This window comes from Camelus bactrianus, chromosome 8 (genome assembly GCF_048773025.1).
Source record: "Camelus bactrianus isolate YW-2024 breed Bactrian camel chromosome 8, ASM4877302v1, whole genome shotgun sequence".
NCBI lineage: Eukaryota > Metazoa > Chordata > Mammalia > Artiodactyla > Camelidae > Camelus > Camelus bactrianus.
The window spans coordinates 95,141,512-95,164,236 of NC_133546.1; the positions used below are offsets into that span (position 1 = coordinate 95,141,512).

Sequence of the window (22,725 nt, forward strand, 5' to 3'; positions counted from 1 at the left end):
AAAGTGGATTTTGTTTTTATAAGTTCAGAATTCCAAAAAATGTTTCTATCAGGCCTGTTTATTTACTTTCAGATTGAGATTTTCTTTTCTAATTCCCAATTAATGTTGTAAGTTTTGTATGTACATAAACCTGGCTGGGGTATTAATTGGAGGCTGGCAATCTGTCATTTCTTTTTCTTTTCTTTTCTGTTTTTTATTTTTTTTGAAAGTTCTATTCCCCATTGTAAGGTCGGGTTCTTAGAATAAATTTGCTAGTAAGATTTCCCGCAGGGACAACTCTATGGCATGAAGTCTTTGTCTCTACCACTCCTGCAAGATTCTCTGTCACCCGAGAAAGCTGTTACCAGCCAGGAGGATGGTCCCATTTTTGGAGTTGAAAGGTTCCTCATAAGAGTTTTACTTTTATTCTGAAAAATTCAATGGATGTAACCAAATTGAGGAAAACATTAGACCAGCCTCTTACCTAACCACTAAGTCCTGAACCCAGTGTTTTCAACTTGGACCCACTCAGGACGTCTCAACTGGGTGAGTATTTTCCTAATAGGTTTCCACCAGCCCACTTCGGAAGTCTCTTCAATGTGGGTATTTCCCGTTACCTTTCAACGAGGTCCCACCCAGTATGTCTCCACTGGGTGGGTAATTCCCCCCAGTCTCCTTCAACTGGAGGGCCAGGTACCTGGAAACACCGCCAAATAAAACTCAGGATTATCAACCAATGTATGAGATCCGAGAACCAGGAGAGACTCACCCAAATTCATCTGGACTCCCCGAGGAGGCGGATGGTCACAAAGGGCCACTGCTGGTATAAAGGCCCCAGTTACTCGGAGAGTTCAGGTGGAGAAAATCTGCTCTGGGTCCCTTCATGGTGTCCAAAACAGTTGACTGAAATACATGTGCAACCTAAAATTTAAGAGTTATGTTTTATTTGCGGGAGGACTCGAGCCGGGATGACAGCCTCTCAGATCTCTCTGAGGGACTGCTCCGAAGAGGTTTGGGAGGAGCTAGGATATATAGGAGCTTTACAACAAAGACAAGGTTGTTGGAACAATAAAAGATTGCTTGTTATCTAAAGAAAGCCAGGTATCTCAAGTTCAATAATTTAGTGCTTTTCTATATATGGGAGGAAGAAAATATTTTGGACTCACTGAATTCATTCTTTGGACAAGCACCTAGCTATCTAGGGCCAGTATCTTGTCCTTTCTTATTCTGAGTCTGCTCAGAGGGCACCATTGTGAGTTGCTGCAGCGGCTGGGCTGCAGGCCTTTCCTCGCTGGGGGGTGGCAGCAGCCGCTAATGACTTGGTCTCAGCATTCTTTGTTTACTGACATGGTTGCAGTATTTTCATTCAAATTGTAGTATTTTCGTTCATGGACTGATTATGGATAATCTGCAACCTTGGAAAGCAGCCGAGATGGAAGTACTGCAGGTACTTTCTACTTTAATAAGCCGTGTGCAAACATAAACATGGAGGAAGCATACATTTGGATTTGGTGGTGTAGAGAAGGGTTTCTGCACATTACAGGAGAACGCAATGCAGAATTCCTTAAGTCCACCTTTCTTTTCTGTAGTGGTTTCTGAGAAGAGTTTATGGTAATTAACCAACATTGACAAACGGTGGCACACATTGCATTTAAGAGCTGGCCGACTGCACACTTAGGTATTGGACAGGTGGAATTCATAGGCAAGGGATCAGGTGGCTGGGAGAGAGTTGGAGACAAAGCCTGGGCCCAGATTCCGGTTTAAATCGCCAATTCCTCACCATAGGGCCTTGGACTAGAATGTAACCTCTCTTAACCTGTTGGTGAATCTGTGAAATGGTCATAATATTATTCGTTTCTTCCTGGGATTGTTGTAAGTTCTGAAGAGTATTGTAGCACACATGAAGCACTTAACACACTTTCACTTAGCAGTGTTCACTGTGTGCGGCCGCCCCGCTTCGCGTGTGTCAGAGCCGTAAAGGCAGCATTTGTCTGTTGAGGACGCACTGGTAGCCCCTTGGCTAGGTTATGAATTTGGTGATTTCCTTTAATCCTTGTAACTCTGTGTGCCATGGGCATTTATTTTCATGGAACAGATGAGGAATCTCGGGGTAAAAAGACTGTAATTTGCCCAAAGTCAGATCATAATTTTGGGTCAAGTGACCTCGGTTCAGCATGTGCCCCAGGGCCTTCTGCCCTCTCCGTTCAGCACCAGAGCCAGATGTGGGGTCAGCTGTTTCCCAGCCCAGAATATCTGGCAGGCCGCAAGATACACTGGCCCTGCGCTGCTTGAGCAAAAACTCCGGGGGTAGGCAGTTATAAAAGGGTTAAACATAAAAACAGATGACAGCAAACTGTGATCAGCTCTGAGAAGGAAAGGAACACACCTCGCCGTGCAGAGCTGCGAGCTTTCCCATCAGTGCTGCTCTGGGGGCGTTCATATCGGCTAAACAAACTCTGCTGCTGCACCAAGGCAGGAAGGCAGGGAGCGTGTGGCCAGGTAGACAGGGCCTTGTTAATCATACTCATTCCCATTAAGCTGCAGCTGTCACGAGCAATTACCTAGTAAACAGTTGTCGGCAATAATATCACGCACTTTTCTTGGTAGTTTTATTGGCCCCACCTTTGAGATGAGGTCATTGAAGCTGGGGAGTTTGCTGCATGCCCGTGATCACCTTGGAAATACCCCCACTGGTCTATCAACCTAGACTGGTGTGGCTGTCATGTCCCAGCCCTGTGAATGGCATCGTGTTGCTTCTCCCAAGTGGCCCAAATGACTGACATTGATATTCTTAATTCGTAGGAAATGGTATGTGACAATAGGTGAAAAAGGTAGTAAGAAATTGTTTGGAAAACTAGAACAAAATCCAATTCTTCCCCAGCTGGGGAAGCGCACCCAGTGTCACCCACCCTACTCACTGCCTGTCACCTCCTCCTTGCTGACTCCAAGTTCAGAAGCCACTCTGAGCCTTTGAAGAACATTTTGCCTCATGACACTGTTGAATAGGACCTGCGACACCTCTGTCCCTGGTTAACCCTCTCTTAAAAGCCACTTAAATTTTTTGCAGGCTCCTCCGCTCAGATGTAAGAAAAGACTCTTTAAACTTCTTGATGCAGCTCCTTAATGAAGATCTTGTGAAGGAAACCTAGTCAAAACCTGGGAGGTATGCACACAGTGACTGCAAACTCAGCACTTTGTGATGTTCAGTATCAGATTCATGGGTGACTCAGGAAAGGCTTTTTTAAGGTAACAAGGGGAAAGTGAATGGACGCAGGATGTGTGAGACTGAAACATCTCGGTCCCAGCCAGCAAGGCACCTGCGTTCAGGATGGTGGGTGGGGAGTGCAGATTTGTCACAAAAAAGAAGTGGTGGGTTGGGAGGGAGGACAGTTAGGTACCTTACTGGGGAGGGAAACAGTGGGCTGAAAATTTCCTGGTTGAACAAGAGGACTGTGACATGATGTGCTTGTATTTTGGAGAGAAGGGTTTTGTGGGGACAGGCCTAGGGAGAACGCTGTCTGGCTGGGGAGTCAGCACAACAGGGAAACACAGAGAACTGGGCAGACCCCAGGGCCCCTGCTGGGGAAGAGGCTGCCCGCCAATTCGAGCCCTGGGGGCTGCTTGTGTCTCTTAGCTGGGGCCTCAGAGCTCCCTTCACAACCCAGTCCTGTTGATACAAGAAAAAAAAAACCTGATGCATGAGAAGGGCTGTGTCTCAGGCTTTTGATGAGCCCCTGGGACGTGCCCCACCAGATTTTGTTCCTTGGCTTCATGCAGTAAAGAATTCCAGAGCAAGCCAGTGTTGAGTAAAGGTATATTTATTCAGAGAGATACATTGAAACGCAAGAGAAACGTCACGAGTTGTGGGGGTTTGATGCTCAGATTAAAAGTAGGTACACACTCCACATAGTGTGGGCCTTCTCTGAAGAGAGAGAGAGTGGTGACCCCGAGGTGGTGTGGTGTTGCTCTTTTTTCTTGGGCTTGGTGGTTTCATATGCTAATAAGTAGAAGGATCAGCCTTAGGGCAAGAGGCTGGGATTCCCAGATAGTTGACCATTTCCCACCCTTTGACATTTTGTGGCTAGCCTTGGGACTGCCATGGTGCCTGGGGCATGTTATTCACCATGTTACTATTACAGTGGGTGCATAATGAAGCTCAAGATCTGCTAGAAGTTAAATCTCTTCATCCTGTGCCTCAAGGCCTATTGGGGGTTGAATCCTTCACCATTATTATGTTAATTGTTGTGGCCTTCCTTGAATGGATGTGCTCTGCCCCCTTCCATCCTATCTCACTGTGATGACACAGAGACAACAAAGGCCGGGCCCTGCCTGTGCTCCTGCATTTAACAGCGGGAGGTGAGGTGTGGGTTTATGATGACTCTGAGTGGTGAGAAGGATGTTTCAGATTTTCCCACGTGAGACATTGGGACCTGCCATCCGCCACTGCAGAACTATCTCACGGGCATTGTCGCTTGTGTTGTTATGGACACAATAGCCCAGCCAAGAAACAAGCACCACACAGAGGGTTGGAGCACTGAGATTTATTACCCCGGCGGGCTAAGAGGGGCTTCTGCTCCGAAGCTCTGAGCACCTCCAAGACCTGCACGTGAGATTTTATAGGTTTAATTACAAGTATGGGGCTATTAGCCAATAAGGCTCAAACAACAAAAAGCAAGGAATCAGTACACTGAAGCTTATCAATTTGGAACAGATCACATTACTGACAATTGTTGACATCGGATTTATGAGTTAGCCCAGCAAAACTTAGATCAGTAAACGGACACTTATCACACTTAGATTTGTGACTTAGCTTGTTAGCCCAGCTGGGCTTTTCCTTCACAGTGTCACTCATCTTTTCTGTTTTTCTTTTTTTTTTTTTTTTTTTAAGTATTTAATCCAAATTTAATATCAGGATTCTTTGGGAAAGAAATTTCTCTTTTTCTTTTCTTTGGGGCTCTTTGGGGGGGTAGGTAATTAGGTGTATTTATCTGTTAGTGGAGGCCCTGGTGTTCGAACCCAGGACCCTGTGCACGCTAAGCACACGCTGTACCGCCCTCCCCATCATCTTTTTCTTTTTGCTTTATATGTCAAGAATCTTACACCTGAATTTCTATTCGGCCTTTAACACTTGCCCTGACTTCATGGAATCCATTTTTATGACTTTACCTCCAACTGGTTTCATTTAAGTATTGAATCTCCATTTTCTCTTCACTCTCAGTTTTGCCTTTTTGTTGTTATGGTTGTTAAGCTGTGTTTAAAAAAATTGTTTAATTTCTCTTTTAGCAGGAGGCTAAAAGTAAATAAATATGTAAACAAACAGCACACTTAAATGCTTTTATACATTCTAAGCTGTTTAGTAATTACTTAAAAACTGAATTGAATATTAAAGTGATAACATTTTTAAATTAATTTTTAATTTTTTACAAAGATATAGCTGATTTAAAATATGATATGTTTCAGGTGTACAATAGATGCTCCATTTATAGTTACTGTAAAACATTGGCTGTATTCCCTGCGTTGTAAGATACATCCCTGAGTGTGTTTACATTATATGTTGCAGTTTGTATAAGAAATTTGGGTAACGCAGAGTCTGGGATGTGGCTGTGTCTGACCCAGGTTCACGCTCACCCTGCCTGTCAGAGCTCAGACCCTCACTCCTGTATGCAGGAGAGCGAGTGTAGGTAGCTCTCATCAGCGCTGGTACCAACCTCTGAGTGGCAGTGAAAGCAGTGACTGTGTGTGGACTTGCAAAGTGTTGTTTCAAGAGCTTTACATGCATTTTTGCATTTAATAATTAAAGCCCTCCTGTGAGGAAGCGTTTTATGATTTTAATGAATAAAATTTTTTTTGATATTGATACACTTCAAACCTCCGGAAAATTTACAGGAATAGTACAATAAACACTCAGATACAGTTCACCTTAAAGGGCACTATTTGGCCTTTTGTGTCCGGCTTACTTTAGTATAAAGTTTGAAGGTTCATCCATGTTGTAGCCTGAATCAGTACTTTATTCTTTTAGTTTGATAATATCCTTTTTCTTTTTTTTCATTTTTGGTCTAATTATAAACATTCTCATTGAAGTCTAGTCAGTTTATAATGTGTCAGTTTCTTGTGTACAGCACAACACTTCAGTTAAAGAAGAACATACCTGTATTCATTTTCATATTCTCTTTAAACATAAGTTACTATAAGATATTAAATATATTCTCCTGTTCTATACAGTATAAACTTGCTGTTTATTCTATACATACTCTGTATCTGCAAATCTTGAACTCCCAATATATTCCTTCCCACACCCTCTCCTCTCTGGTAACCATAGTTTGGTTTCTATGTCTCTGTGTCTGTTTCTGTTCTGTAAATAAGTTTATCTTTTTGTTTCTTTGCTTTATTTTTTGTTTTTTTTTTTGTTTGTTTGTTTGTTTTAGATTCCACATGTGAGCGATCTCATATGGTATTTTTCTTTCTCTTTCGGGCTTACTTCACTTAGAATGACATTCTCCAGGTCCATTCATGTTGCTGCAAATGGCATTATTTTATTATATTTTTTTATGGGTGAATAGTAGTCTATTGTACAAATACACTACAACCTCTTTATCCAGTCATCTGTCAGTGGACATTTACGTTGTTTCCATGTCTTGCTATTGTAAATAGTGCTGCTCTGAATATTGAGGTGTAGGTGTCTTTTTGAATTACGGATCCTTCTGGATATACGCCCAGGAGTGGGATTGCTGGGTCATATGAGAGGTCAATTTTTAGTCTTTTGAGGAACCTCTATACTGTTTTCCACAATGGCTCCACCAAACTGCATTCCCACCACAGTGTAGGAGGGTTCCCAATTCCCCGCAGCCTCTCCAGGATTTACTGTCTGAACTTCTGAATGATGGCTATTCTGACTGGTGAGAGTTGATACTTGATTGCAGTTTTGATTTGCATTTCTCTGATAATGATATTGAGCATTTTTTCATGTGCCTATTGGTCATTTGTATGTCTTCATTGGAGAAATGTTTCTTTAGGACTTCTGACCATTTTTGGATTGAATTGTTTGTTTTTCTTTCTTATGAAGTGTAAAAGCTGTTTACATATTCTGGGAATTAAGTCCTTGTCAGTCTCATTTATTGCAACAATTTTCTCCCATTCCATAGATTGTCTTTTTGTTATGCTTATTGTTTACTTTTCTGTGCTAAAGCTTGCAAGTTTAATTAGATCCCACTTGTATATTTTTGCTTGTATTTCTATTGCTTGAGTAGACTGCTCTAGGAAAACATTGTTGAGATGTATGTCAGATGTTTTGCCTATGTTTGCTTCTAAGAGGTTTATAGTGTCTTGACTACGTGTTTAAGTCTTTAAGCCATTTTGAATTCATTTTTGTGTATGCTGTGAGGGAGTAGTCTAACTTCATTCATTTACATGCAGCTGTCCAGTTTTCCCTACACCATTTGCTGAAGAGGCTGTCTTTACTCCATTGTATGTTCTCACCTCCTTTGTCAAAGATTCAATGACCAAAAATTTGTGGGACTATTCTTGGTAATTTTGTTTATCCGTTCATTGATGGATGGATATTGTTTGTAACCTTTGGATACTCTGAATGATACTGCCATGAATATTGATGTGCAAGTTTTTGTGAGAATATATTTTCATTCTGTTGGCTGTACAGTTGGCCCGCCATATCTGTAGTTTCCACTTCATGGATCCAGATGGCTGGTTGTAAAGGGACTCGAACATCCTTGGATTATGGTATCCAGGGTGGGGGGTTCCTGAAACGAACCCCCCGAGGATACTGAGGGATGACTCTATATGTAGGAGTGGAATTGCTGAGCCATATTTTTCTAACCTTTTGAGGAAACACCAGGCTTTTCCAAAGAAGCTGCACCATTGCTCCTTTCCAACGGCTGCATATTGAGGGTTCCCATTTCTCTGCCTCCTGACCGACACTTGTTATTGTCCATGTTTTGATTATAACCATCCTAGTGAGTGTAAAATCAGATATCATTTTGATTTTGATTTCGCAAGTGATGCTGAGCATCTTTTCATATGATTATTGGCTAATTGGGTAGTTATTTAAATACTTGGCATATTTAAAAATTGGGTCGATTTTCTTTGTATTGGTCAGTTGTAAGCATTTGTTTTATATCCTGGATACTAGACTCTTATTAGATATATGCTTTGCAAAATTTTTCTCCTATTCAGCGGATTGTCGTTTCACTTTACTTTTTTTAAACATTAAAACAATTTCTTTCTAGGGGAGGTAATTAGATTTATTCATTTTATTTTTCTTGCTAAGGACGCACTGTATCACTTGAGCTACCCCCTTCCCCTTTCATTTCACTTTCTTGATGATGTCCTTTGTAACAAATGGATTTAATTTTGATGAAGTCCATTTTATCTTTCTTTTTTTTCACTTGTGCTCTTGGTATTGTATCTAGGAAGCCATAGCCTATCCTAGGACCACAAAGATTTAAACTATGTCTTCTTTTAGAAAATTTATATATTTAGTTTTTACGGTTCTGTCTGTGATCCATTTTGAATTAATATTTTATTTGTTATATAAAATACGGGGGTCCAGATTCCAGAATCATTCATTTGCCTTCAGATACCCAGGTGTCTTTGCACCATTTGTTGAATAGACTATTCTTTCAATGGAGTATTGTTGGCACATTTCTGGAAAAATGACTGTAAATGTAAGTTTCCCCCCTGGATTTTTTATTGTGTCTCATAGATTTTTGCATCCAAACTTATGCCAGTACCATAATGACTTGAGTACTATAGATTTGAGTAACCTTTCAGTGAGTCCTCCAACTTTGCTCTTCTTTTTCAAGATTGTTTTGGCTGTCCTGGGCCCCTTGCACTTCCATATGAATTTTGGCATCAGTTTTTCAATTTTTGCAAAGAAGTCAGCTGGAATTTTGATAGGGACTCCATTAAATTTGTAGACCACTTTAGGGAGTCTTAACATTTTTAACAATATTGTCTACCATTCCATGAACATGGGATGCCTTCCATATATGTAGATCTTTTAATTTTTTTTTTGGTGATACTTCAAAATGTTCAATGTGCAAATCTTGTAAAATTTTGTTAAATGTATCTCTCATTTCATTTTTAATGCTGTTGTAATTTGAAAGTCTGAGCTTCCTAAGGGTGGGACTATATATCAATTAATTTATTTCTAGGATTCCTACACAGCAAATAGCCTAGATTTATATTTGCTACATAAATCTATCCACAATTCTTCCCACCCCCGTGTCATAAGAAACCAAGACCCAGGTTAAGCTACCTGAACACCTATGTGGAAGTGAGAAATGAGACCCTTGGGTGGGGCTTTGTGAAGATGATACTGAGAGTTATTTAGGATGGCTTCATCTTAAATTCCTTTAAACAACACTTTTGGTATAGTCAGATACATTAAGATCATGCCCTTTTGATGTGCAGAGGAGCTAAGACTATAATTTTCAAATAATTTCTAGTGAGAGTGTTGTACTTGAAACCTAATTTGAATCAATCTTTGAAGACTTATGTTTCAGGAGCTTTGACTATATAATACCTGTCTTTACTCAATAACTACAACTAAATGCTCTAACAACATGTAAGAGTTTGAGCAAACTGCCCCCGCCCCGTAGTGCTGGTTGGCTGCAGCTGTAACTGGAGTCAAGGCTTACCTATCCCAGTAAGCTTGGGCGGATCTGCTCAAAGGGTTTCGTCCAATAGTTTGTCAGTAGTCTTTTGGACAAAGCCATAAAACATTGATTTAAGGTTGCTGGAATGGAATCTATGTTATTAATATTAAGTAAGCACATATTGAGTGCTTACTGTATGTTGGGAATTGTCCCTCAGCTTCATATGAATATTATTTCGCTTAAAACCTCTCATTTCCTTGTGATTCACACATTGCAGATAAGGAGACTGAGGATTAGGTCTTCTCTCTTTTGGGGGGAGCTCATTATCAATGATGGGAAGTTGTAAGGAAAAAGATATTGATTCACCCTGAGAAAATATTTTTCTGAGAGTCAGCAATGAATAGGGTGACCACTGAAGAGGGTGATCATTGTTCGATTGAGACGATCCCCGTGTTGTAAGGAGTCAGCATCCCTGTCCTGGACACGGCACGTGTAATGCTGAGTGGTGGGTGAGGTGGCGTGGCCACGCAGGGGACGCAGATGCCGGGCCATTGGGCTTTGCTCAGGCCCGGTGGGGCTTTCTCCTAAGGGAAGTGGAACGTCATTGTCAGATTTTAAGTAGGGGAGTAGGGTGCTCTCGTATATCAACTTTGTCTTGTAGAATGCTTAGAAACATTTAGAAGGCTCGGCAGGGGCTGATGTGATAAGTCAGAGTAGGGTGTTTTTGAGGTGTAGCAGTGTTCAATTTTCAAGTGATTTTCAGTCCCATGTTTGTGGCTCAGTAGCCGTGTCAATTTGGATGACACACTCAAGGAAGTGAAACAATTTATCTTATTAATTGAAGCAGTGATATACCGACTTCCCAGGACTGCTGTGGAGATCCAGTGAGATAACGTGTTCATAGTGTGCAGTGTGGTCCCTAGCACAGAGTCAGTGCTGAGGGAGTGCCAGTGAGAACGTTGTAGGTGAGGTGTGGGTGGTGGGACTCGTTGACTGAGGAAATTGGGCCCTGAAGGAGGGGTCCAGTCACATCTGTGAGTGATGGGCCTGAGCTCGGAGAGGCAGAGAGACCTTGCCCCCCGACCATGGGCCCTGGGCAGGACGGCTATGGGAGGAGCACCATGAAGTCAGCTCTTTGCAGGTGGAGTTGGAGGTGCCCTTGAAACATCTAAGTGCAGTGCCACAATCACAGAAGAGGTCTGGGCCTGGGCTGTGCATTTTCCTATAATCTCAATCCCTGAGGTCGCCGAGGTATTGATCATTGAACGTGAAGACATACTTACAGTACAAGTGAATAGTAGTATCATCTCTGTCATCAAAGCTCACGTCTCTTTATTCATCATTCACTTTGCTAATTGGGTACTTAAAGAGCTCACTTCACCGTCTTCACCTGGGCTCAGGCTCCACAGAAAAGATCTTATGAGTCTCCCTCTTTTCCAGAAGAAAACACATTTAGCTGGTAGACTTCTCTACTTCGACAGACTTAGAATTTTAGTTTGTTGATTTAATTCTATTTTCTGTTGTTAGTCTCCTGACAGGAGAGACATTTTACCTCATAGTCAGGTTTCAATTAGTTGTTACTGAGAATTGCTGATCTGATCCATAGTGTATGTTTTCTATTAACTTTGTAGAGTACTTATCATTTTTCTGTCTTTGCCCTTTAATTTTGTTTCCTCTTCAATGTTCTATCCTATTTGGGGCCTTATTTTATTTTTTAATTAAAAAATGTCTGTTAGCAGTTAAGAAAACAAAAGCAAAGGAAAAATGCACATGATAGCTAAATTTAGAAAATATCTATTGTGTTTTCTGCCTTGGCAATGGAGGGTTCTAGAAAGTCTTGAAAACCTTCATTACATAAGTTCCTTAAAATGCTGATTAAGAAATAAGACCTTCATTCCTCATCTTTCAAGCTGCATAGCTAATTGTCAAGAAAGTGAGGGGAAATCCTCAGAAGCCAAGTCAAACCAGAAAGCATGGATTCTGGGAGATACGCGAGCCTTAGAAGCCCTGGGGGGCCAGTTGGCTCCTGAACTGAGTTTCAGTTGCCTTGACAGGAGGGCAGGAGATGAGCCCCAGGACTCTCACACAGGGAGTTGGATGGCTGTTCTTATGTAAGGCCAAGCACATCCTGAGAATCCAGCTTTATAAAACGGTGAATTAGAATGAAAAGTAAAAAAACATTCCTCAAGGCAAGGAAGTAAGGAAAGTCAATTTTTTTGAAAGCGTGGAAAAATAACATATCCAATGTATGTATTTAGTTTAAATCTGTTCTGGCATGAGAGTGACAACAAACTCCTGGCAGAAAATCACAGCTCCTCCCGGAAAGAGAAGTTGTGTTTTGAATGAATCAGTGGGCAGCCATTCTGAAAAATGTCTCCAGAGTCTTCTGGATCAAGATACTGGACCGAAACTCCTCCCTTCCATGGTCTCATTTAAATAACCAGAAAGGTTTTAAAGGAAAGAAGCCATAATCATAGTTCTATTTATTGACATTAACATATGTTAGGAATTCAGAAGTGACTATGGAGTTGTTTCCTCTTTTATGGACCTTACTTTCTATTTGACATAGTTGGGGAACTTGGTGGAGTGTTGTGTTAGTCTATTGCAATTAGCCAGGAGAGGAGATTAAGAAAACAGTGAAGGGTGGGTGACATTTTTAGCTAAGGACAGTCCTGTTCAGTTGGTTTGTAATTGCAGACTCGTTGAGTTGTCACTGGAGGGAATTGATCTTATGGAATTTGGACTTAACTCAAGCCTCTTCAGAATGGACAAGTGAACCTGGAGAAAGACAGTCAAATCTGTGCAGACATTAAAGTCCACGTGAACGTTCTCCATCCCTGAGCCAAATATAGGACAAGTAGGCAGCACTTCTTGAGGACAGAGGAGTGGTTTTTATGGTTCTCCATGAATGAATCCCAGGGAACCGGATGGCCAGTTGTCAAACTGTGACTTTGCTCTTTGGACGGTGTACCAACCAAGGGTATTGGCCGTTTATAGGCTTCCATTTCTCGTTAATACATGTCAGGTGATGAGGACGGGCGCACAAGCGTTTGACACCTTGTCGAGGCGCATTTGAGTACCTGCCTAAAAGCGCGGTCGCAGCTGCGGCTGCGTCATATATCTTGCCGCCCATCCCGCTCCCCAGCTCCGTGATCACGGCAGAGTGGTTCCTTGTTGAGCTGTCCGTCTCCTCTGTGACATCGTAACCAAACAAAAGAGTGGAGCGTATTAGCTTGGCTTTGTTCTTTTCCATCCTTCCCTTCGAATGATGATGACTGATAGTGGACCTAGTTACGTTTGCAGATGATTTACAAGTAGTGCTGTCAGTACAAACCATGTAATCCCCGCTGTGTGATCTAGAGAAGAAAGTGACATTCTTTCCAAATTGTTTTGATGCACTTATGTGGGAAAATGATGTACGTTTGAATATGTATTTCCTCTCTGAATCATCATGGCTAGAGATGAATATTTGTAGACATGGAATGAGTTTTCTGTATTTGAACTGTATGGTCCCCTAAATTCTCCTCAGCTTTTAAAGTCATCACTGGAGTGCTATCTCCAGAGTGCCCCCAAAGCATCCACCACTGCATGTTCTTCGGACGTTGTGAGTTTCAATGTTGGAGAAGGCTGCTGGATGATGAGGCATTCTCTGGCACATCTCTGGCTGGCTGACGTGAGCTTAGCACCCAAGACTTGGCAGACAGTATCTAACCATTGTCACGTCCATTTCTGGGACTCTCATGGAGGATTTTACACCTATGCTAGTGGCATACGTTATTTCATTTAGTTTTCCCAACAATCATAATTAGATTTTATCACCTGTAATAAAAAGGAAACTGTAAAAGCGAGTGACGTGCAGACTTTCGACTGGAACACGGGTCTTTCTGATCCCTGTCTCTGTTCCCTCCCCGGCCTATCCATCCAAATGGCCAGGAGACTCTTCCTCAGTCTTGAGTTTCCTGCTGATGTTACCACTCTCTTTGATTCTGGAGAGGAAAACAAGTCTAAACTTACTTTCCATTGGAAATGGAATGGAGAGTTAATGTTGGAAGCCAGGAGAGACTGTCCTGTGATGAAGTGGTCCCCGAGCCACTTCCACTGGGATGTCACATCACTGTCTGGGCCCCTTGATCAGCCTGTGCACAGGTGATAAGCAAGATGTGCCGAGCAGTCCTCCCGGACAGGGCAGTGGGTTGGAAATGAGTTTGGGGATTTGGTTTCATTATATATGTTCCTGAGGGTCTTGGCATGGCACTTCGAGTCGGAGCATTCCCAGTCACACAGACTCGCTCTGGGTCCGTGCAGACCTGACGTGGCCTCAGCCTGAGGCTCAGGGCCCGTGGTGATGAGGAGCATTTTAGTCCATGGTCTGCCGGATGCTCTGACACTTCTGGGCTGTGGGACTTTGTCCAGGATGATAATAATTCCTCCCCGAGTTTCAGATTTCCTTGCCTGTGAGCCGGGGTAGTAATAGTTTCTGAAATGATTGTAATGATTCAGTAAGGGGCGCAGCGTGTGCTGGCAGGTAGCTGGGGTTTAAGGAGCAGAAGTTGCAGTCACACTGTCAGCCTCTCACTGTGTGCTCTGTGCTTGGAGAGGTTGTGTGTTTGGTGAAAGTCCCGCCCAAATACTAGGGCCTAGATGAAATTTTGTTCCTTTCATTTCCTTTCCTTTTCCTCTTTCCCTTCTCTGTGTCCCATGTTTAGGTAGCAGATTCCTCTATTTCAGGGAATACGGGCCTTTCTAGTAAAAGGACAGGCGGAACGCGGAAAGATGGGGCCCGTCTGAACAGCGCTGTTTCCCTGCATTTCTGCATCCGGTTCCATCAGTGCACGAAGTCAGCCTTCCTCTTCCTTCCTGTGTCATTGGGTCTTTGTTTTAAGGGAAAATTTTTACGGGTCTTTTTTCACTTACATGTTTCGTTCAGATGCTTGTTGCTTTTCTCCCAGTGCTTCAGCGTTCCGAGGAGAGAATTCAGCAGTGCAACTTCCTCTCCGAGGTCTATGAGTTGATCGGCTGCCCCTGCAAGTACGCCTTCTTCAAGCGGGTGGCCCCCGTGAAGCGCACGGCCCCCGGCTTCACGGAGCCTGGTGGGAAGAGCTGCTACCGTCTCCTTCTGCAGACGCTTACTGGCTACAGTCTGTCGCTGGATCTACAGGACTTCAGGAAAGGTGTTGGAACTAAAACATCGCTTTAGTCCCATTAACCATGCCTAGTTTGGGCCCTGCTGCCCTGTCTCATCAGGGTGAATTGTGATTCGTTTTGAACAGGGCTCAGCATACTTTTTTCTGTCAAGAGCTTGGGAGTAAATATTTCAGGGTCTGCAAACCTCCTGATCTCTGGTGCAGCTGCTCAGCTCTGCCGTTCAGACGCCAGAGCAGCCGGACAGTCCAAACAACCACAGAGCTAGATTAACAGCGGTGGCTGGGGCTGGATTGGGTGTATGAACAGCAGTTTGTCCCCACAGCCTCCTCACTATTGACGCCTGCACCAGAGCGTGCATTTGCGACAATGGGTGAACCTGTACTGACACGTCATCATCACCCAGAGCCCATACTTGACACTACGATTTACACTTGGTGGTGTGCACTCTATGGGTATGGACAGATGTACAATGACATGTATCCACCGTCACAGCATCATACAGAGTAGTCTGTCTTAGTGACCCTAAAAATGCTCCGTGCTGCACCTTATTCATTGCTCCTTCCCCTCTAGCCTCTGACAGCAACTGATCTTTTAGTCTCTGTGGTTTTCCCTTTCCCAGAACACCATACAGTTGGAATCAGAGAGTTGCAGAACCTTCCCAGATTGGCTTCTTTCCCTTGGTAATATGCATTTAAGGTTCTTCCATGTATTTCCATGCCTTGATAACTCATTTCATTTTAGCACCAAATAATGGTCCATTCTCTGGCTGGACCACAGTTTATTTATCCATTCACCTACTGAAGAACAGCATAGTTGTTTCTGAGTTCTGGTGATTATGAATAAAGCTGCTATCAACATCTGTATGCAGATTTGTGTGTGGACACAAGTTTCCATTTCGTCGAGTAAACACCAAGGAGCACAGTTGCCAGATCATATGATAGGAGAATATCTAGTTTTGTAAAAAATTGCCAGACGGTCTTCCTAAGTATTTGGGCCATTTTACATTCCCAACAACTATGCATGAGAATTCCTTATGCTCCACATCCTCACCAGCATTCGGTGCTGTCAGCGTTCTGCGTTTTGGCAGTTCTGACAGGTGTGCAGTGGTACCTCGCTGTTTCAGTCTGCATCCCCTTGATGACAGATGCTGTGGAGCATCTTTCCATAGACTTCTTTGGCATGTAGATTTCTTCTTTGATGAGGTCTGTGTTCAGGCATTTTGCTCATACTTTAATCGGGTTATTCATCCTTCTTGTTGAGTTTAAAGAAATTTTGGTATATTCTGGATATCAGCCCTTTATCAGTGTGTCCCTGCCCTTCACCTGCAGTACTGGAGTTGTCCTTTGGTTCTCAGTGGAGTGTCAACTCTTCAAAGAGATTCCCTGTCTTCCTTCAGCCTAAATACTCTCCTGGTATTTTTCACTTTCATTGACTCATTTTGTTCTTTTTAAATAGCATTTCCCATAATTTGTACTTACATTAAAAAAAAAGGCAATGATTGAACACCGCCTCCCCCACCAGGCTGTGTGCCCTGTGAGAGCAGAGGCCCTGTCCCCACTCACCATTTCCCATGACAGCACATGGCACATGTCCATGTAAAAGTGTGTAACGTGGGGCCAAACCTGATGAGCAGCTATGATGACATGTGTTGGCTACCATTTATTGAGTAGACTTTGTTTCTGATCTTAATTATTAAATCACATGAATGAAACTTGTTTGTTTTGAAAAATAAAACAACAAAGCACACCTCCATGTGATTGGTACTTTCTACTTAGCCTTCTGACCCAGGAGGGGATGTTCACCATCATTTTGTGGAGGAGGTTGGGGAGGTAAAGTAAGAGAGTGAGATCAAATAAAGTAAAAATGATAACTATCAGTTGGCTTTATTTTCACTAAGACAAAAAAGTTACTTTAAACCCTATCTCAGCAGTTGTTCTGTTGTTTTAAACATTTCTCATAGAATTAAATGGAAGCCCACTAAACCCTGAAAGGGAAATTGTGTGCTCAGGTCCTGAAAAGAGTTTATGTCTATTTCTTGAAATGCACAATTTCCCTGCTGGTTACAGAAATTCGAGGCGGGAACACAGCCGTGCGCTGTGTGTTTCTGCCGGCTTCACGGGCTACTCAATGTCATTTTCATTTTCTTGTGTTGCAGTTTATGAAGGTTTTCCATGAGATATATTGCTCAGCCTTTTCCTGAATGAAGGATTGAATTTTCCACAGGAAATCTTATGAAAGAGAGTGACAAGGCACATGGGTTTCCCAAAAAGGAAGAGTTGATGTAATAAACTTTCACTATGGTGAACTTTTTTAATACAAGCCAGTTGAAAATTTTATCACTAGGTCATAGGCCACAAATCTGTCTTAAGAATAAAAAGATTCAAATTTTATAGAAGAAGCAGTTTGAATCAAGTAATAATTATGATTTGTACGTTATTTGGTGTTAGAACTTATACTCAGTCTTATCATAATTGCCTGTGGTAGGAACTGGATCATTACTTATTTATTAAAAAAAAATCCACTAGGTGCTATTTGTCCCATTCTTGATGCGGCAGTGCTGAGGTTAGTTATGTTGGGCCATTTAGGATTGTTAGCTAGGTTTTCCGGACATTGATTTCAGCCTTTTTATCTTTTTTACAATCTTTTCATATGTGTCGGCCTTTGGTCTTTTTACAACGTGGAAAAACTGCACGGATCTGCCTTTCCCTTTTTTCCTGTCTTTGTGGGAAAAGATTTTTAAGAGAAATTACTAGGATATTAAGGATTTTGTGTGGGGTAAGTTTATTCAGTTCTAAGGATTTCAATTAATACGTATTAATACTTGCCATTCAGCTAATGACAGTAAAATTATAAACTAACTAATGTATACATCAGTAAGTATAGTACAATCAGCCCATCACCCAGATTAAGGAATTCACATACTTTTCCATATTTCCTTTATTCAGACCTTTGTTCTTTTATTTGTCCTTTGTTGAAGTATTTGACAGCAAATCCAAGAAGACATGTCATTTTACCCTATGTACTCAAGTAGGCATGTCTGAGAAATGAGGGCCTTTTCTTTGATCAGGTTTTTCCATTTGACTTATGTGCTCGTTAAGTACCAGCTGTATCAGGCATCTCACTAGGAATTAGGGATCCTTGGGGCAATGAGACAGTCCTGGCTCCCAAGGAAGTTAAGGGCTGATGGAAGAAATCAACACAGGAGCTTGGGTGCCTCACTTAAGGTTCCTACTGGATGACACCAATTGGACAAAATTTGTGCACAATACAGTAGGAATCACAGAAGGGACTGATCAGACTTGTAGGGCCGGCCGTGAGAGAGGCGGTCGGCAGGGCTACAAGAGGAGGAATCATTTGATCAGAATCTGAAATCTTTTCTGCCAACCTTCCTACCAAGCCCCCAGGGCCCATCACACACAACCCTGTGCTGTAACTGTTTTTGATTCCAGTTACCACATCTCTTTCAGGAAGGATTTTAAGCTGGAAAATATTTAAAATCAGTAATTGTTGCCAGAAGGGACATAGAACAAGGAACATGGAAACAACACAAATGTCCATCAGCACATGACTGGATAAAGACGAGGTGATACATATATACAATGGAATACTACTCAGACATAAAAGATGCCATTTGCAGCAATATGGATGGACCTGAAGACTGTCATTCTAAGTGAAGTGGGGTGGAAAGAGAAAGAAAAATGCCATATGACTTCATTTATGGGGAATCTAAAATTAATAGCAAAAATAATAAGACCACAAATGAACTAAATATTATTTTGATTTCTTGAATATGTGTAAGTACATCTGACTGTCCTTTGTGATAGGATTACAATATTCTGTTTATTATTCTTTTGTAGATGTCCTTATTCCTCTGGTAACTGTAATTTTAAAAATCAAAAGCTCTAATCTGTTCTTAGAAAGAATAATTAGTACATATAGGTAAACTAAAAAATGCAGTATGCTCTATACATGTATTTACATGCAATATGTGTATGTGAAGTTGAACTGTAATAATTCTACCCGATAAAACTGAAAAAGGAAAAAAATAAAAAATTTATTTAGCAAAATCACCCCTCTTTAGATATTAAAACGTTCATTTCTGAGATTCTGTGAAAGACGGCATGGAAGTAGGTTTTTAAGATTTTCCCCTTGCTCCTCGGTGAGCAGCCTGGGCTGCAGAGCTTGGCTGCTACAGGCACCCAGGTCTTACCGGCTTGCTTCTCACTTGTTGGGAGGAAGATTAGCTGCTTCAGGAATATTTATGCTCTTAGAAGTTGCTGAAAACCCCACAGAGCTTCTGTTTACATGGGGTGTATCTGTCAATATACCCCATTTTAGAAATTAGAACAGAAAATTTAAACTCAAGAACTGACAAGCACACGCTGTCCCAGCACGTGGTCAAAGCAGTGCTGCCACGGTGGAGTGTGTTGGTTCTAGGAAAAATGCACCGTACACTCAAGAATGAGGATGAACCCACAGATCTCATCTCAGCAATGCTATGAAGAGGTGGGACCCAAAGACCCTAAAACAGTGCTGAAGTCCCCAGATGTCTCAGAACATACAGAGCCATGGGATCAAGAATCCAGTACCTCATGGATCATCAGCTGTGGAGACCGCGTCCTGGGCCAGGAGGAGCAGAATTAGGGATAGAAGGCACACATTCCTATTGACAGCAAAGCTTTAAAGGTTTTGAATTGACTGAAAGTTTGGCAAAGATTTGCATTTAGACTACTACATTTCCTCTCCTGGAGACGTTAGAAGGAAAACACTGATTAATAGAGGATGATTGTAATGGATTAATTATGATACTGATGACATGGGTTGTGAACACTAACCCTGCACTCAGTGTAGAATAAGCCTTTTATGTACACACTTCATTAGGTCTCCACACCCCTGCAACGTGGCATTAAGCACTCATACAACCATGAAACCAGTGACTATAAAACAGTCACAAGCCTTCCTCTCCAGCATGAGGTAGCAAAACCAGCAAGGATTTTCAATGACAAAAGCCAAAATCATATATTTTTGGGAAAGAAAGCAAATGAAACACTGAAGAACAATAAACCAAAAGAGCAGATGGAATGGAAAATTTTATTGAAGAAAGCAATGATTGATTCAATTAAAACAGCTAATGTCCCTGGTATAATTGAACCATCAATCCAAATTTTTGGAAAAGTGGGTTGTGAAATTACTGTCTCATTTAATGTTGGAATTCCTATTTGGACCAATTTGATATGCATCACTGGTGTGAGGTTAGATATTTAGGTAATTAACAATATTCCTATTTTTTAAGTTAACAGGAAACATAACACAGGACTCCAGATTTAGGGAGAGAATGCAAACAACTACTATCATAACCCATCCAGTAAGGACACGTGTCCCTGCGTCACCAAAGCAATGAGAATTTGCAGAAAGAAAACACAGTTCTCCAATTGTGACAAATACGAGACAGTGAGCCATAAATTACGAGAACTAGCAACTGTTTAAATGCCATGGGCAAATTTTTTTTATCATCTTGAAAACATCACTGATGTTCTAGGTAAGAAAAAGAATTGTTTTACTAACAAATCCAACTGACACAGGGGTTTTTCCAAGTGAGAAGGTGATTCTAAAAAGTGCAGTAAAATGAGTAAAGATGATCTGCGCAGTGATGGAGATGGTCTAGACTAACCAGCATCAAGATTCCTGGTTTTACACTTGCACTCTGCTCGTCATCTATGACGCAAGAACTCATGAAATGATTTTTTTTTCTTTAGGGAAAAAAAGATTAATAAAATCTAACTATAAGATGTGATATGTAAAGCGGTAATGAAGTTTTCTAACCTTATGATGCAGCCAGTGTAATGTAGCACTTATTCGGGCAATAGAATTTTTTAATTCATGATTTCTTTTATACCCTATTTCTATCCTAAAGGAGACACTTAAAATTTTCTACTTTATTCAACGTATCTTGTGAGGGTTGTGATATACACTGGTATGGCAGTTTTAAGAGATTCAAAATCGCCTCTGTGGTTGTGGTCAGGAAAGGCAAGGCTCCCTCACAGCTGCGACGGAGAAGGAATCACCGGAGTCAGCCTCCGGGCAGCTTCCGAACCGCATCTGCTTGCACTTGGCACAGGACACCATAAGCAAGTGTAACTCTGACAAGTAGATTTCCCCGGGACCTGGGAGGTGCTCATTGTGAAGCCACTTGTTTCCCAGTTAGGTAAGGGTTGGAAAAATAGTTTATTAGAAGTGACTCCCTTTGTATGTGCCTTTTGTCCTAAGAGGACAATAATTATCATAGAATATAAAATACCCCATAATATAAGAATTTGGGTATCCCATCTTTCCACCTACCTGTCTATTTGTTTATCATACTTATAGTTAGGTTACATTTTCTATGACGTTCACTTCCGGGCACCAGAAAAGAAAGGTTACAAAATATTTATTATAAATAGGGGGGACTGGGTCTAAGGGTTAAAAACCACTTCTGCTAACAATAAAAACCATATAATAATTTTAATCTCAGTTGCATCAGACCTTCCAGAATTAATCCCTCAATTTCACTGTTAAAACAGTAATGGAACCTCGGTTCTTCCAAGACTCGGGCCTGATCACCACCCATCCAGACATCTATCTGTGGGTCCCTACTTGTCCTCGAGGACACCGAACACACCATACTGGGTGAAATTTCTTCACTGTCCCTACTGTAGTGGAAACCTGGAAGTCCCAGGTACTGTCCAGGATTCACACCTACCTGCAAAAATCAAAGTCATGTGACTGAAACGGGAAAACACAGGTGGTGTGATAGGGCTGAAAGCTCACCATAAACAGGTTTGGGGGCCTAACCAAAGCCCTCAGGCTCCTAACATGAAGAAGGACAGGGAGTCCCAATTAGCCACGAGACTGGGGGGCTTCATTACTCCATGAATAAAGGATTTGTGCCAGTGCCACCTTTAGACAGGGAACCCCAGAACCCAGACTTGGAAGCATCCTGTCCCCTCCCCTCTGAACAAATATTCTCTCAAGACACTTAGTGAGAGATGGGAGCCCCAGTGAGCTCTGGAATAAGATGCAATCTGAAAGACTGCTGGTAACAAATGGTGTGGAGCTCGGGCAGCCCCCAGGGCCACCAAACATTCTGGTACCACTGATGCCCACACTTCCACCCACAACAGTTTCTTCAGGACACTTACGCATAATAACCATCACACAAAAATGGTTGCTTAGACATGTTTTAAGAGAAATAACATTATGAGAATGCCAAATTCATGACAAGTCAGAGTAAAGACCCCAGAGTATTTACTGAATGAGATCTCACGTGTGCTCCGCATGAGCTTTAAACCCTTAGGACACAGTCATGGAACAGTAGGCATTTTCTTTCTTTCCTCCAAGTTGGCTTTGCTGGAGAACTCCGTAGACACAGGAAGACTCTGTATCCCACCTCTACTACTTACACAAAGGGCTCAACATATAGAGAAGTATCAGCGCTGGTGCGGCCGGCTCCAATGTGCGCACTCCCGTGCCCAGCTCCCCGAGGAGCAGAGCTCCCCCCACAGGAGCAGAAACCCCCAGGAGAAGAGCGCCCCCCACGGGCACTGCAGTGCCTGCGAGAATCAGGTATCTGATGAGTGAGCCTGGGGCGGGCAAGACAGGAAGCAAGCACCGCTCCCTCACGCTCTGCAGGTGATCTCTGTGTCATCTTGAATAAATAAAATCAGCATTAAAGATGTTTGACCAGAGGGTAAAAGGTAAGGCCTCCCCAAATCTCCTCGCATTCCTTTAGTGGGAGTCCTGTTAGAACACATGGTGACAAGAGACACTGGCTTTACATGCGCACGTTGCCCTCAGGGCTGCAGTGGAGGCCACGGTGCTGCCTCTGCCCCACATCCTGCCTTCGTCCCGCAGACCTCACAGGGGCCGCTGACTCGTTTCTCTGACTTTCTCTCCTTGGTTGTGCTGCTCTTCCAGCTTTTAAGAGCTCATAAGATCCTCACCAGAAAATCTT

At 42.3% G+C, this 22,725-nt stretch overlaps 1 protein-coding gene and 1 pseudogene across 1 annotated transcript in view; both read left to right on the forward strand.

Moving 5' to 3' along the window:
- Positions 1-16,481, forward strand: part of LOC141578440 (uncharacterized) — a 147,687-nt gene extending 131,206 nt beyond the window's left edge. The window contains exons 28-29 of the mRNA XM_074368893.1: positions 3,047-3,142; positions 14,540-16,481. The gene's annotated coding sequence lies outside the window, so the exon portion shown is untranslated. The remainder of the gene's footprint in view (positions 1-3,046; positions 3,143-14,539) is intronic.
- LOC141578298 (melanocortin-2 receptor accessory protein 2-like) overlaps positions 14,518-22,725 on the forward strand; it is a 133,680-nt pseudogene continuing 125,472 nt past the window's right edge.